Consider the following 17,995-nt stretch of genomic DNA (forward strand, 5'->3'; position numbering starts at 1 on the left):
TTTGTACAGAGGTTAATTTATCTTTACAATTTGGCTCATGAATTACTTATACTGATTTTACAATTGTGCTTATTTCTATGTTTTACTATTTTTATTTAAGTATATTATCGAAACATCTGAAGAAATTCACTGATTCACTTTCAAGTTTTTCATTTAATATTTTATATTCATATTTTCTGTAATGTGAATATATCTCCAGTTCAGATGTTTCGATAATATACTTAAATAAAAACAGTAAAACATAGAAATAAGCACAATTGTAAAATCAGTATAAGTAATTCATGAGCCAAATTGTAAAGATAAATTAACCTCTGTACAAAAGCATATCATAATCTGTGGAAGACCTATAATGTTATCTCTGTGAACTACCTATAAGAAGATCTTTGTAACTGTTTTGTTTATATAAGATATTTTCGATGTGTAAAATGTACAAGTTGTGTGTGATGTTAAGTGTGTGTGACTCTCTACACAAATGGACCATTAGAAAATTGTAAGTACAAATTGTTCTCAAACTTTAGCCACTAACCTCACAGAAAATATTGATACCCAACTAAAAATCGCGTTTCTTATGTATTACAGTAAAAGTCAACAAAATGAAGCAGACTTACACACACTGACAACATCAAAAGAAATGGCTTAACACACATCATAAAAAAGCACTTGAAAATGGGAATTATTTCTCGAAACGCGTCGTGCAAATAGTAAAATAAAGAAAATCGTGACTGGTAGCAGAAGATTTATTTATTTATAAACAAACCTATTATAAATCGTTTGTGAGAACTGACGCTCTCCCGGACACCTACGCATCTGCACTCATCATTTCCCACAGAACTTATAAGTATTTAACGAAGATTATCCTTCTCAGTAGCGAAATATTTACATATCATTAAGCAATGAAGACTGAACACCATATGAATAGCTTGAAATAATAGACTCAATGAACCACATATTTTTGCTGTGTCATAATGGGAAGAGGCAATCGTGTAATTTCAGTCCCAGATAGCATCAAGTTTGGGCTCTACTTTCATTTTCTAGTAAGTGCAACGACATGATTTTCGATGCGTAAATGAAGTAGCTAAATAGCATAAGCATATGAGGATACTGAAAGGGTATTCAGTACGTAAAGGGAAATAAAATTCTAATGGTTATGGGGAACTGGAATGCAGTTGTTGGGAAAGGAATAGAAGAAGGGGATATGGGAGAATATGGGCCTTGTGGTAGCAATCAGGGAAGAGAAAGACTAATTGACTTCTGCAATATATTTCGGATGGTAATAGCGAATACTCTGTCACAAGAGTAGGAGGTATATCTGGAAAGGGGCAGAGGAATGCAGAAGGATTTCAGTTACAGTGTAAGACGTCGTGGTCTCCTGACCTTCACTGCTTACATATTCCGCCCTCACAATCATGTTCCACACAGCAAAACGCTTCATTCGAACCCAAACTTGATAAGATAAAGTCAATGTTCTATGAATTCATGGCTTGGTTCAAATGGCTCTGAGCACTATGGGACTTAACTTCTGAAGTCATCAGTCCCCTAGAACTTAGAACTACTTAAACCTAACCAACCTAAGGACATCACACACATCCATGCCCGAGGCAGGATTCGAACCTGCGACCGTAGTGGTCACGCGGTTCCAGACTGTAGCGCCTAGAACCGCTCGGCCAGTCCAGCCGGCATGAATTCATGTAAACGATATGCAAATAACTAGTAAATCGCAAGTGCGCACCGAGATTGAAATACTCGAGGCTGGCGTACACACACATATTCCGGACACGACGGTCACAGGAGCTTTTAGTTTGGGAGAGGCAGACCACATGCCGGGAGACCGGTCCTTTCAAAGGACGAGTCAGCCTATCTATGTCAGACGGTGACCGCCCATAGAGCAGACAGCATTTGCCCGAGTGAGAGGAAGAACGACCCCGTGTTTGGCTTAAAAGCAAATATAGCTACATTGTTTGGGAGCGCCCAGCCTATGAATTCTTTAGAAACATAGCATACAGTTTCAGAAGTTTTCACAGGGAGACAGCAAACGCCAAACGCCGATGCTGCAGATTTCTGGATTGGTCGCCTCAAGCGAAACGTCATTCTCCCGTTTTAGAAGAGCAATGCTGATTGGCAGATGATATTCCTGGCGCCTTGAGCGTAAGAAGTAATGGAAGAGACCAAAATATATACCCCTGGCATCTAGAGGGGCCGTTCCGTTGTCTCTCTTGGAGCGAGAACATGTAACGAGAGCATGTGCGCTCATATGCGTACTCAAAGAGTGAGGAGCAAGTCCATCCTCAGTACTTCACTGGGAGAGCACCTCTGTCGAGAGCAAAATGGAGTGGGACTCTGTATTGAGTCCTTGCAATTAAGCTTTGTTCACTGTGTTGGCTGCCACACTTATTGTGACGTGTGAAGCGACAGAGTTATAGTTAAACGCCTGCAAGCGAATTTTTTAGTGGCATTGTGGTGGACTGGTTATCTGACCAGTGTACCACGCCAATAGTTAGACCACGGGCAGTCATCACAGCTTACGGCATTGTGCACTGCAACTCTTGCGAGACCCATATTTCCTCCACAACAGTACACTTCACTGCATTTCACACGCAACAGCCTCTACCATACCTAGCAACATTCTAATGGATAATTATTCAAGTTGAGTAGGCGTGGCTCTCAGCCATTCTGCCAAGTCAATAACAATCTTAAACTTGTGTAGAAATTTCATTAGCGAATCCTGTCCTTAAGAGGTAACTTCACATTCCGAAAAGAACCCAGAAATAACTTGTTCAACTCATAACTAAAAGTGCCATTGTGATTTCTCAGAATTTTTGCAAAATAAATAATAATTTTCGTTAGTTTCATTTTTTTCTTACACTAACTAGCACTACTCCAGTACCCAAGTATCCCACTAGTTACATAAGAAATTTTGTGAATTTTTGTGTCATTCCCTTGAAGTGGAGGACTCCAGAAGATATTTATTGCTGAAAGTTTTTAATGCATTTCTCTTCAGAACGTTAGAAGCGTCTGTCTGACTTCTGTAGTAGTGTGGGGGTGGAAATTGCATCTTGCAGGAGCCACGGGGTAAAGGGTACATCACAGATTAATCCGTTACACAGAATGACAGAATAACACCTCCACGTCACCACAGAAAATGGCGATCCGGCCAGGATAGGTAAAATAGGTAAGCTACCAGCATAGGAAAGTGTCAGGAGAGTTAGGTACGGCAGGTCGCAGCAGTAGCACTTTGAAGAACTTTCATTCATGTATTAAATAGCTATTTGCAGAGATTGGGATCAGAATAGATACAGGTAGTGAAGAAAGCATAATTGTAGGGAACAGGGCGTATGTTATTGTGTTGGAAAATGTTTCATTTTTTTACGATTTTTGTGTAGCTGTTAGGGCATAGGATTTTCAGGTGATAGACACAGACGCAGAGTGACGCAGAGACGGAGTGTGACGGGGCATCATACAAGTTACAATTAAGAAATAACATTTTTCTCCCTTTGCAAGCGCACAGGTGGAGATTGGAGACTGCAGCAGAGCAGACAGAACATTATCCGAGAAGTCACGACGTCGTTGTTGTTGTTGTTGTTGGTTCAACCAACTGGTAAGTGGTCGTACTGTTTTGTAGATAGGGTTGTGGTGTGTTGAAAGAATTTCCATGTTAACGAGAGCACAAGCCAAAAGGTTACATGAAGGACAGCAAGTAGACAAGATAGGGGAGGATCAACCGCATAGACAGCAAGTAAACAAGCTTATTGAGAATAGGACAGAAGGTGAACCTGAGAGTAAGACAGGCGGTGAATCAGAAAATAGGACAGTCGGAGAGCTGCAGAATCAGCAGGTTTAGTTAGACTGGGATAAAATTGAGACAGATCAGACAAATGGGAATCGAAGGGACGAAAACACCGAATTTCCAGAATATGAAATTCCAGGTAGGGCACATTCTGAGCCAGAAATAGACAGCCCACGTAGGGAATGGCAAAGACTAGAAGCGAAACGAGCACAGGAAACGCATTTGTTTGCCGCATATTCAGGGACAGAATACGCGTCAATACAGTCAACGAACCGGCAGTTAGCTAACGTTCAAAGAGAAGTAGACAGTGAGGAAGAGATGGAACATTTAGAATACGTCGAACCTATCGTACACATTCTAAATATGCCCCCAACAACGAACACAGAATTTTGCGGCGTTACGAGCGCCACGAAAAGGTTCCGTAACAGACGCAACTGTACCTGCAAACACAAGACATACACAACAGAGAGGGCAGAATGCGGAGTTGTTTGCGTCACGTAATGGTTCAATGACAAACGCAACTAGTCCTCAACACAGACAGTACGGGTTATTGCAGTTATCAAACTTAGTAACACCACAACGTAGCCCAGTAAACGACGTAACTGACCGAGTAGAAAATACTAGATCAAGAATACGTAATTCAGCAGAAGGCAGTGTTACAGGACAGGACGCGATCATGGAGATGTTACAAAAAATTAACGCTAGTATGACGAAACTGAAACAGAATATTAATACACAGATAACGAAACAGAATACACAGACGACAAAACAGTATCAGGAATTGAAACAGGATAATCAGGCTATTAAGACACAGATCCAACGGGTTAAAATCCAGATGGAAGAAGAGATCGCCAGAATTGATAGTCAGAGCAGTCAGATAAACAAAGACGCGAAAGAATCTAGAGAAAGAATTCAGGTACTAACACAAGGTAAGCAGCAATTAACGCACTGACGTGGACAAGGTCCAATTGGACATCCTAAACGTTGACAAAAAGTTGGAACGTTTTACGAAAAAAGCCCCTCGAACAGCAATACAAATTTTGGAAGAACAAGCAATTCAAAGCAAGGTCGCAAAGATTGCACTGAAAAAAATATGATCAGCGGATCAGTAAAATAGAGCTTAAAACAAAGATCAGTTTGAAAAGCTTCGAACAGAGTCAATACAAACTATCGAAGAAAAGATCGAGATCGATTACACCTGTAGCGAAACAACTGACACGTCAAGCATTAATTCAGTTCACGAATACGCGCCGTCTAAGAAAGTTCAAGTAGAACCAAGGCTAGACGTAACTCCCGCGCAGAAATCGAAACAGAAAACCCCGATTAAAGTAATACATGACATGCCACAGAATCAGGCACAGTATCTAGAAAAACGGAACACATACATCAGCCGATATCAATCGAAAGACAGGCAACTGAACCAGTTAATCCAATGATGCAACATAATAGCAGCACAGGTACTATACCGCGAACGACGAGAGTAGAAACACACGAACAACACTTTTGTTCACCAATGATACGATATGACGCGGATATGAGTCAGGAAATTGAGAATAGGAAGATAGGCAGTAGATTACCAGAGAATAAACACGGCGACACAAGCAGTGGAAGATTATTTGAGTCCATGAATCAGCTACAAACCGAATTTATGAGTAGATATGGTACAGACCACTTCATTACAGTTAGAAAATTTCAACATTTCAATGAAGAACGCCGTAGCTTCCATGGACGCACTTTCATCGACCAGATTCAAGTAGGCTTACCAAACCACTGGAGCGTAGCTCACAAACTTGACTTCATTTGTGCAGCACACATGTCAGGAACAGTAGCAGAGGCAATGAAAAAGATCGCGGCTACCTGTACGTCTTACCTACAGTTCAGAACAGCATTTCTCGAAATATATTGGTCTAAGGAGGCGCAAAACAAAATTAATTACGAGTTACTTCAGATGACACCATATGAAAACCCAGGAGAGAAAAGCATGGTAAAATTCTTTGATACAATGGACAAAAAGAATCAATGCCTAGACAAACCATACAGTAACGGAGAGCTTATACGTCTATGTAGAATGAAATTATCGGTAAAGTATCAACAGGCGACAGTAGGAAAAAATGAAAATACCGAAGAATTCCAAGAGGTTTTAAGGGAACTTGAATTTATGTTTCAAGAAGACGAGGTGAAAGAAAAAAAAAGGAAAGGGAACAGAAAAAAAGAAAAGGACTAGGAAAGAATATTCCTATAATAATAATCGTAATCCTAACACCAATAATTTTAGGCAATTTAACAGACAAGGACAGTGGTGCAACGGAGACAATTGGCTTAGAAACGATAACCAGAATATTTGGTACCGAAGTAGGAACGGTAATGGACACTCACACAGTGGCGGATATGGGTTTAGGAATCAAAATGCCAACGGTTGAAGGTACTTTGAAAGAGGTCACGATGTTAGAAACAGCAACTGGCGAGACCAGGGTGCGAATAATTACCGAGTAAATTATGGTCCTCAGAGACAAAAGCAACACAGCGAAGAGAAACCAGAAGTAGAAGGTAGGCCACCGAATACTGCAAAACGTAAAGATTGAGGTGAAAAATGAGGAAGAGGTTAGGCAAACTAACGTAGACCATATCTTATACTAACCACTAAAGAAAAGTTAAATTAGTAGATCAACAGAACAACACAATTAAAAGAAGAAAAGGACACAAAACAGACTAACAATTCCTTGTAATATCAAGTACACTAGAACATGCACACAATAAATGGCACACAACAATTAAAAGAATGAAGAAGTGATAGGCTATAAAAATGATAGATATATGCTTTAATTAAATTATCATATGAGAAATAAATACTAATTTTCTTCATTTTCATAAACATTGCATTGTATAGAGTCAAAATCTCTTGTCGTAAATATAAAATGAAACATTGTAAAAAAATTTCTCTACACGAAAAAAAAAAGGGACATCGCCACCAACACCAATCACCAGCTCCCTTAACACCAGATGCTTCGAGATAGCGACGGAGAGGGTACAGACATGTTGAGAAAGCAGTTAGGGCAATAACAACAACATGAAGACCAACGCAATACTGGAAATGCAGCTCGCAACCAGGTTGGACTTCAGGAGGACAACATGCAGCACAGACATTTCATATGTCACGACACTGCTACACAACGGAAGAGCGTGGGGAGAATCATAATACGACGAGACGACAATGAAGGTACAAAAAATTACTAAGATCTACAAACTCATCAAGTAACATTTGGAAAGGCAGTTAGATCCTACAAATCCTATATCACTCCTACACTAAAATTCACATATTCCTAGCTCAAGAAGAACAGAAGAATGCAAGAAAGAAGAGAAGAACAGAAGATGCAAGGTGAAGAAGGGCAGAAGACAGCAAGATATCTTTTTCTCATATCCTACAAAGCAAATTGGTACAAACGTCTTTCCATGAACTTTTAGGCATGGCAACTACTACAGCCACCTCTCCAAAAATAAACCTTGAATCGTCAAACAAATACAAGCGAACGGCAAACGGAAAATTAAATAGTACTAACCAACATTATCTAGAAATTGATTCAGGAAAATGAACAGTATTCTCCCTACCACATCATCAAATTGCCATACGGAACCAGGTGTGAAGTACCAAGACGTCACAGCACAATATTGAGTGACGATCGTCGGTAGTCAACTACAATCATAGAACTGCCATACCGTCCCAGGTGTGACAGCAAAGAAGTACCACGACATTACTGTTTATGCAGTAAACCACAGTCATCTTCATTGGTTAAAAGTACCACTCCATGATGACAATGTCAACAAGTAAGACACAGCATTGCATGCTAGAGTGCTTCTCTCATGATTTGCGACACCCATACGAATGAGTAGACGCCTTCCAGTATTTCAGTGGGGATCATCGACCACAGAAACTGACGCAGCACGTAACGAAAAGACTGGTAAAATACAAATGTAGAGTTAAGAAGATAATATATTTGTAAAAATATTTTCTTCTTTTTGTAAAAGTAATTGTTTTATCATGTATGTAAAGCCCATAATGTGATAGAGACCTTAAAATATTATGTAAGAAAAATTAATTAGTATAAGTAGATAATCTCAAAAATCCCCGTAAAGCCAAGTTAGTTTTTTACATAAAAAAGATTTTGGTTAGTCATAGGTTGAAAGAGGATAGAATAAAGGAAAATAACACTTCTTCAATCTTAAAACAGTGACACAAATAATGCCTAAGTACATAAAACAATGTCACACAACAGAGCTTATGCGAACATTTACGCGAAGCTTAACTAAAGAAAAGATATAACCACACTAACACATGATACACTGTACACTAACGAGTTTAGAAAAATTAATATTGTAAAAACAATTTTTGGAAATGAAAAAGGAAAACGGACACATGTACTGGCAACGAAAAGGAATAACAACCTTTGTAAAGTCTATATTTGCATAACAACAAAACATAAACTGTAGAATTAAAAAAATAGAAACGATACCTACAAAGAAATCATTAGAAAAAAATTGTTAAGAGTGGCTGAGAAAAGTTTATTGGAAAATCTAAAAGAACAATTTTTGCCTGAGTTTGTCAATGTTTTTCTCGGCATTGACAAACCCCAGACAAAAATTGTGTCAGAGGGAGGGAGGTATGTAAGATGTTGTGGTCTCCTGACCTTCATTGCTTACATATTCCGCCCTCACAATCATATTCCACACATCAAGACGCATAATTTGAACCCAAACTTGATAAGATAAAGTAAGTGTTTTATGAATTCATGTAAACGATATGCAAATAACTAGTAAATCGCAAGTGCACACCGAGATTGAAATACTCGAGGCTGGCATACACACACATATTCCAGATACGACGGTCACAGGAGCTTTTATTTCGAGAGAGGCAGACTGCACACTGGGAGGCCAGTCCCTTCAAAGGACGAGTCAGCCTATCTACGTCGGATGGTGACCATCCATAGAGCAGACAGTGTTTGCCCGAGTGAAATGAAGAACAACCCCGTAGCGAGATCATGTGCGCTCGTACGTGTACTCAAAGAGCGAGTAACAAGTCCATCCTTAGTACTTCACTGGGAGAGCACCTCTGTCGAGAGCGAATCGGACTGCGACTCTATACTGAGCCCTTGCAATTAAGCGTTATTCACTGTGTTGTCCACCACACTTATTGTGTAGTGTGAACGGGCAGAATTATAGTTAAATGCCTGCGAGCAAATTTTTGAGTGGCATTGCGGTGGACTGGTAATCTGACCAGTGTACCATGCCAATAGTTAGACTAGTGGCGAATAGGGGTCCTTGACTTCATCAAGACGTAGGGAGAGTTTGATTGGCGAAGGTCAATCCAGATAGAACGAGAGTTATCCTATTTGTTAGCAGCGAGCGGCGCAGACAGCAGTCATCGCAGCTTACGGTATTGTGCGCTACAGTTCTTGTGAGCCCCATATTTCCTCCACAACAGCAGACTTCACTGCATTTCACACACCACAGCCTCGACAGTACCTAGCCACATTCTAACGCATAATTATTCAAGTTGAGTAGGCGCGGCTCTCAGCCATTCTGCCAAGTCAATAACAATCTTAAACTTTGTACAGAAATTTCATTAGCGAATCCTATCCTTAAGAGGTAACTTCACATTCAGAAAAGAACCCGGAAATAATTTGTTCAGCTCATAACTACAAGTTCCAAGTGACTTCTCAGAATTTTTGCAAAATAAATAATAATTTTCGTTAGTTTCATGTTTTTCTTACACTAACTATCACTACTCCAGTACCCAAGTATCCCAATAGTTACGTAAGAAATTTTGTGAATTTTTGTGTCATGTCCTTACAGCGGACGACTCCAGAAGATATTTATTGCTAAAAGTTTTTCAGGCATTTCTCTTTAGAACGTTAGAAGGGTCTGTCTGACTTCTGTAGTAGTGTGGGGGTGGAAATTGCATCTTGCAGGAGCCACAGGGTAAAGGGTACATCTCAGATTAATCCGTTGTGCAGAATGACAGAACAGCACCCACACATCACCACCTAACAGTACGTCTGTTAAGAACAGTACATCTGTTACATTACAGCCGAAATCAGTATTGGATAGTAAGGCGTACGCAGGAGAAGGTATATACTCAGGTCACAAGTTGGTAATGATGAAGAGTACGATCAAGGTTACGATAATCAGCTCTGAAAGACTGAGAAATTAAGAAATAAACTTGAAGTTTTCCAAAGCTATATATACTGCAATAATGAATGGTTCAGTAGGCAGTTCAATTGAAGAGGAATGGACATCTCTAAATAGGCCAATCATTGAAGCTGGAAAGAAATACGTAAGTACAAGGAAGGTTACTACGAAGGAACCATGGGTAACAAAACAAATACCTCAGTTGATTGACGATAGAAGGAAGTGAAAAAATGTTCCGGGAAATTCAGGAACACCTAAATGCTAGTCGCTTAGAAACGAAACAAATAGGAAGAGCTGGGAAGCTATGGCGAAACGGCTAATGTAAAAAATGTGAAGAAATCGAAAAAGAAATCAGTGCTAGAAAGAAGGATCCAGCATGTAGGAAAGCCAAAACAACCTTGATGAAATTAAAAGCAACGACTATAACATTAAGATTGCTTTGGGAAGTTCGCTATTAAATGCAGACGAGTGAACAGATAGATGGAAAAAGTACCTGGCATACCTATATGAGGGGGAGCGCTTGCCTGATGACGTGACAGAAGAAGAAATACGGAAGAGATAAGAGATCTACAATTAGAATTAGAATTTAAAAGAGCTTTTGATGGCTTAAGATTAAACAAAGCAGAAGAGATAGATAACATACTATCTGCACTTATGAGATCCTTGAAGAAGCGGGAATGACATCAATATGTATGTTGTGTGTAGAATCTATGACACTGGTTTTACACCAAGTGGCTTTCAAAAAACATCACCCACACAATTCCGAAGACTGAAACAGCTTACAAGTGCGAGAATTATTGCACAATCAGCTTAACAGCATAAGCATCCAAGATGCTGACAACAATAGTATACAGAAGAATGGAAAAGAAAATTGATGATTTGTTAGATGACTATTAATTCAGTTTCAGGAAAGGTAAAGGCAATAGAAAGGCAATTCTGACGTTGCAGTTGATAATGGAAGCAAACTAAAAAAAAAAGGAAGACACGTTCATTGAATTTGCCGACCTATGAAAATCGTTTGACAATGTGAAACAGGGCAAAACGTTCGAAATTCTGAGAAAAATATTGGTAAGCTATGCGCAAGAATCAAAAGGGAGGCATAAGAGTAGAAAAGCAAGGAGAAGACTCGTACTGAAAAGGGTGTAAGGGCTTGATGTAGTTTTCGCCGCTACTGTTCAATCTAGAGGCATATATCGAAGAAGCAATGACGGAAATAAAAGGAAGGCAGAAGAATGGGATTCCAATTCAAAACGAAAGGATGTCAAAGATGAGTTTCAAATGGTTCAAATGACTCTAAGCGCTATGGGACTTAACATCTGAGGTCATCAGTCCCCTAGACTTAGAACTACGTAAACCTTACTAACCTAAGGACATCACACACATCCATGCCCGAGGCAGGATTCGAAACAGCGACCGTAGCAGCCACGTGGTTCCGGACTGAAGCGCCCAGAACCACTCGGTCGCAACGGCCGACCAAGATAAGATTCACTGACGACATTGCTATCCTCATTGAAAGTGAATTAAATGAATGGAGTAGTAACAGTCTAATAAATATAGAATATAGACAGAGAGGAAACAGAAGAAAGACGAAAGTAATGCGAAGTAGTAGCACTAAGAGCAGCGACAAACTTAACTTCAGAATCTATGATCATGAAGTAGATGAAGTTAAGGAATTCTGATACCTAGGCATCAATCGAAACGAGCTTTCCTGGCCAAGAGAAGTCTACTAGTACTCAGTATTAGTTTGAGGAAGTAACTACTGATAATACATGTTTGGAGTACAGCATTGTTTGGTAGTGAGGCATGGACTGTCGGAGAACAGGAACACAACAGAATCGGAGCATTTGAGATGTGATGCCACAGACGAATTTTGAAAATCGGGTGGACTAATAAGGAAATGGATGAGGAGACTCTCCGTAGAATCGGCAAGGAAAGGAAAGTATGGAAATCACTTATAAGAAGAAGGGATGATAACACATCTATTAAAACATCAGGGAGTAACGTGCTTGACGGAAGTGGGAGCAGTAGAGGGTGAAAAATGTAGGGGAAGACTGGAATACTATTTTGTGGGCGGCATCAAACCAATGACTGAAGATTTTAAAAAAATAGTGAAGGAAATAACACAGAACGTCTCGTGCAGCGTGTTTATACGAGTATGAATGAGGATATTGTGCACCGGCGTAGTTACATAATTAGTAACTTTACTCCACAACTCTACAAAACGATAAAAGTAGTGCACTAATCCTAAAACAGAAACAGGTAATAAAGCACTCGTAGCAAGCTATCAGTTGCCACATTCGCTTTAGCGATGACCCTTAGTCTCTGAAAGCTGTTACACTACATCGCACTCGGGGATCCAACTGAAGGCACAAATTTAACAACCGTCGACAGTCTGAGTTTCTACTCAAATCCCCGAGACAAAGCGCCGTTACCTGCCTCGGTTAACTTTACCTCAACTCAATTGGCTCTGAAATATCCACCTCTGAAGCCCTCATGGTTCACAAGTTTGTTTAGGCTTCCTTCAATATTTATGCGTGACATGACTTTGCTTCATTGGTTTGATATTTTCGTTTGGTATATTTGTAACTATGAAATTACACAGATAACTCTAGGTGTGGAAAAAAATCTAGCCGCCAATAACTGTTGAACATCAGATTATTTTCTGATGGTGCACGAGCATGCTTTAAATCAACAAAACACGCTGTATATATTTTTCAAATTTCTGCTACACAGTGACTTCATTAATTCATTATTTACACATGGGGTGTCACTTTCCACCTACTACGCCATTTTGAAGTGGTCTTGCAGTATTAATGATGGCAAATTTAAAATGAAGATAAACAGTCTCGACCGCAAGTAACCCTTATTTTTGTGATTACCGGTTTCGGTCAGTTATTGACCCACTTCAGTCCTCATATCACGCTGTTAGGCGGTGTTAATCACCTCAATAGGTGTTACGAACTACAAACGCCTACCAACATGGTACGAAGTGTGAAGATGGTAGGTAACTGAGCGAAACCACTAGCCACAAATTTAAGGTTTCTTCTGTTCGTGACTGTTTATGTTCGTTCATTTTAAACTACTAAGGGACACAGCAGTTCTCCACGAGAAATGTTCTCAAAAATTATTATGGTATAATTTTTGTACGAAGTTATGAACGTATGTGTTAGATAGGTTACATCTACGTTGGTACTTTTTTGCTTTTGTTTTAAATGTTACAGTACAACTTCACGTAATCCTTGGCTTTCTCAATTTGTAAGCTGGTGGGTTTCTTTAGACACTTATGTATGGTGCTCAGTTTTGTATTTGCACTTACAGTGAGGTGACAAAGGTCATCGGATAGCGATATGTACATGTACAGATGGCGGTAGTATTGCATACACTGCATTGGCGGGGTTGTCATTTGTACTCACGTGATTGACGTGAAAACGTTTCCAGCATGGTTGTGGCGGCACGACAGTGGTTAACAGACTCCGAACGCGGAATTGTAGTTGGGCCTAGACGCATGGGACACTTCGTTTCCGAAATCGTTGGGGAGTTCAATATTCCGAGCTCCACAGAGTCACCATTATTCAGAGAAAAACGGCCTTCACTCTGCGACCGAAAGCAGCGGCATATCCGTAGAGTTGTCTGTGCTAACTGACAAGCAACACTGCATGAAATAGCCGCAGAAACAAATGTGGAACATACGACGAACACATCCGTTAGGACTGTGTGGCGAAATTTGTCGTTAATGGGCTATGGCAGCACACAATCGACGCTAAAACCATTGCTAATAGCACGACATCGCCTGGAGCACCTCTCGTGGGCTTTTAGCCTTATCGGTTGGATCCTAGAGGAGTGGAAAACCGTAGACTGGTCAGGCGAGTCCCGATATCAGTTGATAAGAGCTGGTGGTAGGGTTTGAGTGAGGCGCAGTCACACGAAAACATTGATCCAAGCTATCAACCAGATATTGTGCAAGCTGTTGGTGACTGAATAATGGTGTGGACTGTGTTTACACGGAATAGGCTGGATCCTCTGGTCGAACTGACCCGATCATTGACTTGATATGATTATGTTCGACTACATGAAGACCATTTCCAACCATTCATGGACTTCATGTCCACAAAAAATGATGAAAGTTTTGAGGATGGCAGCGCGCCTTGTCAGTTTCTTTTACTTACATCACTGCTTCTTCGATGTACAGAATGAATAGTAGATGCGAAAGACTGCACCCTACCAACGAGCACACAACTGTTCTAGTTTGGTTTGAGAACATTCTGGACAATTCAAGCGATTGATTTGGACACCCAGATCATCCGACACGAATCCCATCGAACATATACAGGACATAATTGGGAGGTCAGTTCGCGCAGAAAATTCTACAGCGGCAACACTTCCCCAGTTATGGACTGCTGTAGAGGCGGCTTTCGGAAAAATATCATCCACACAGTTTCGAAGACTGCAAGAAATGGTAATTGTGAGAATTATAGCTCAATCAGCTTAACAGCTCACGCATCCAAGTTCCTGAAAAAAATAATCCACAAAATAATGGAAAGGGAAACTGAGGATGTGTTGATCGGTTTGGCTCTAGGGATAGGAAAAGGCAATAGGGGGGCAATTCTGACGTTATGGTTGCCGATGGAAGCAAGACTAAAGGAAAATCAAAACATTTTCATAGGATTTGTCGAACTGGTAAAAGCGGTCGACAATATAAAATGGTGAGAGGTGTTCGGAATTCTGAGAAAAATAGGGGTAAGCTATAGGGAGAGATGGCTAATACACAATATGTGCGAAAACCAAGAGTGGACAACCACGAACGAAGTGATCGGATTCTAAAGGGTGCATCTTCTGTTCATTCTGTACATCGAAGAATCAATTATGTAAGTCAAGGAAAGATTCAGGAGTGGAATTAAAGTTCAAGGGGATAGGGTGTCAATGATACGATTCGATGATAACTTTGCTATCCTGAGTGAAAAAGATCAAGTATTACATGATCTGCTGAATGGAATGGACAGTGTAATGAATAGAGAACATTGATTGAGAGTAAACCGAAGAAAGACGAATATAGTGAGAAGTAGCAGAAGTGAGAACAGGAGGAAACTTAACATCAGGACTGATAATCACGAAGTAGATGACGTTAAGGAATTCTGCTACCTGGGAAGCAAAATAACCAATGACGGCTGAAGCAAAGAGGACATCAAAAGCAAACTAACAGTGGCAAAAAGGGCATTCCGGGTCAAGAGAAGCCTACTAGTATCAAACATACGCCTCAATTTCAAGAAGAAATATCTGAGACCTTACATTTGGACCACAACATTGTATGCCAGTGAAACTTGGACTGTGGGAAAACTGGAACAGAAGAAAATCAAAGCAATTGAGATGTCGAAAATTAGGTGGACTGGTGAGGTAAGGAACGAGGAATCGGAGAGGAAAGGAATATGTGGAAAACACTGACATGGAGAAGGGGAAAGAATGATAGGGCATCTGTTAAAACATCAGGGTATGATTTCCACGATACTAGAGGGAGCTGCAGAATCCAAAACTTTAGAGAAAGATAGTGATTATAATACATCCAGCAAATAATTGAGGATGTAGGTTGCACATGCTGTTCTGAGATGAAGGGGTTGGCTTAAGAAAGGAATTCGTGGCAGGCAGCATCACAACAGTCAGATGAGAGGACCGACACGATATTAGGAGGCTACGCCACAAAAATATATGCGTCTAAAATGAGATTACTTGCGCGGAAAATAACTGGTAGTATTTGCAATGCTAAGATGTTATTTCTCTTCGTTTCGTTTATCGTCAGAGAGACTCTTCTGTTGAGGAGTACGTGATTTTTTAAAATTCCGGTTATCGTGAGGCGTGCACAACTGCGGACTTTGCTCTTTACCAACGTCTTGCAAGGAGTACCGTTCGAAAATGAGATTTTTGAAGGGTTCATATCAGGTTCTGTTAATCACACAGATAAGGGGTACAGTGTTTTGGACAGTCTTTGAACTGGCGATTATTTGTGCTCCTGTAGGAAGAATGGGTGTACTGTAGCTACGCAACAGTACACGGTCAAAATTTTATCATTAAGCGCTTCCTTCAGCCTGAGCAAATCGAGCAAAACAATTGTCTCTTTTTTGGGTTGTGTTTCGTGCGGCTTAGAAGACTTAGGAAAGCACCATTTGTTCAGCGGCAGCTCCTGAGAATACCCGACAAATCACGATATTTTTGGTACCAAAAGTACCAGTTGTGGAGTGATCATTTCTCTAATTTCTTTTCATTGAAATCGTCGAAATTTGTCCACATATTCTTAAGAAGATGTTCTAGGTGAACGTGGAAACTTTTTTCGGTATTGGTATTCGTTACCCGAATCTAAAAGCTATAGCACTTACCCCAAAAGTCGCCGTGTTTTTTTCCGTGGGCCGCAATTATTTAAATAATTAACTTTAGAAAATGGCTCACAACTGTAAATTGTTAAGTCATTTATATAGAAGTAGCCATTCCCATGTTTTCGAAAATATGTTTACGTTACCAAGAAGAAGCACATTGGTTTTAGGATACCAAAACCACCAGTTATGCGAATGGTTGTTTCCATAATATATATTACTGGAAAATCGTCGAAATTTTTACAATATTTTCTTAAGATTATGCTCTCGGGAAACCTTCAACCTTTTAGAGATCGTTACCGGTAACAGATAACCAATGGTTCAGATTTATTGTAAGTATAAGTTTCAACTGACGTAAGGAACATATGGCAAGGATTCTGGGGCCATATCAAGAGTTCTGATATCATGAACCTATGTTTATAGTAGCCTATTTTCACCAACAAAAGTTTATGCCCTGCTATCTCTGTGTGATGTGCACTTCAAGACTACACAGGCTGCCATGACCTGTAAATTATCCGATGGTGCCAGGTAATGGCTTAAGCAATTTTTTTTTTTTTTTTTGTATCAGTCTTAGGACTGGTTAGATGCAGAACGCCACGAATTCGTCTCTTGTGCCAATCTCTTCATCTTTATTCACTTGCAACCTACGTCCTCAACTATTTGCTGGCTGTATTTCAGTCTCTGTCTTCCACCACAATTTCTGCCCTCTACATCTCCCTCTAATACCATGGAAGACATTTCCTGATGTCTTAACAGATGTCCTATAATCTGTTCCTTCTCCTTGTCAGTGTTTCCCACATATTCTATTCCTCTCCGATTCTGCGCACATCCTCCTCGTTCCTTACCTTACCAGTGCACCTAATTTTCAACATCTGTCTGCAACAGCACATCTCAAATGCTTTTACTCTCATCTTTTCTGGTTTTCTCACTGTCAATGATCCACTACCATAGATAGACGTTTGTGTGCAATAGAGATTAAGAGTTAAGAAGTACTATTGGGTACAAAATATTGAGTTTTCAGTACACACTTTCCTGTTCGTTTTCCTTCAAGTGTTTCTTTGCATAGGTGCCTGTAAAATGTAAAGTGAGTTCTTTCACTTAACTGCGGAGTTCCTACTTGTTTGTCGAATGTAGAACAGCTTACGATCATCGAATGAGATTTTGTACATGTCTGGGTTCTAGAAAATTGGGAATTCAGCTCTTACCGAACGTACTTTTGTTTTTAGATTGTTATTATTGTGGATCGCCGCTCTCGCCTTCGTCTTTTTTAAACAGATTACTGAGTATTCATCAAATATGGACAAACTATGGTGTGGTGAGAAGTACGTCAATGCGTTATTTTGTGTTCTCTTTTCACCTTGATTTTTTATTTGTGTTTTCTGTAATTGTCTGTGTGCATTGATCGTTTGATGTCAGTAGTATTCCAGGGTTAAAAGCATTTTTCAGAACTACGTATTGTCATGTTTTTATTTCTTTGTGTGTTACAACAGTGTCAAGTGGTAAGTTCGTGATTTGGTTCACAGTGGTTGTTCAGAATGCACATCTATGTGCATTTTGATGATAGTGTTAACAATACCATCTGTCATCTTGGGTTTCCTATACACTTCAGATAAGTGATGGTTGTTATTATTGTTTATTTTGGGATCCAAAAGGTTTCTTGACTTGTTTT

The sequence above is a fragment of the Schistocerca piceifrons genome, chromosome 2, assembly GCF_021461385.2.
Source record: "Schistocerca piceifrons isolate TAMUIC-IGC-003096 chromosome 2, iqSchPice1.1, whole genome shotgun sequence".
NCBI lineage: Eukaryota > Metazoa > Arthropoda > Insecta > Orthoptera > Acrididae > Schistocerca > Schistocerca piceifrons.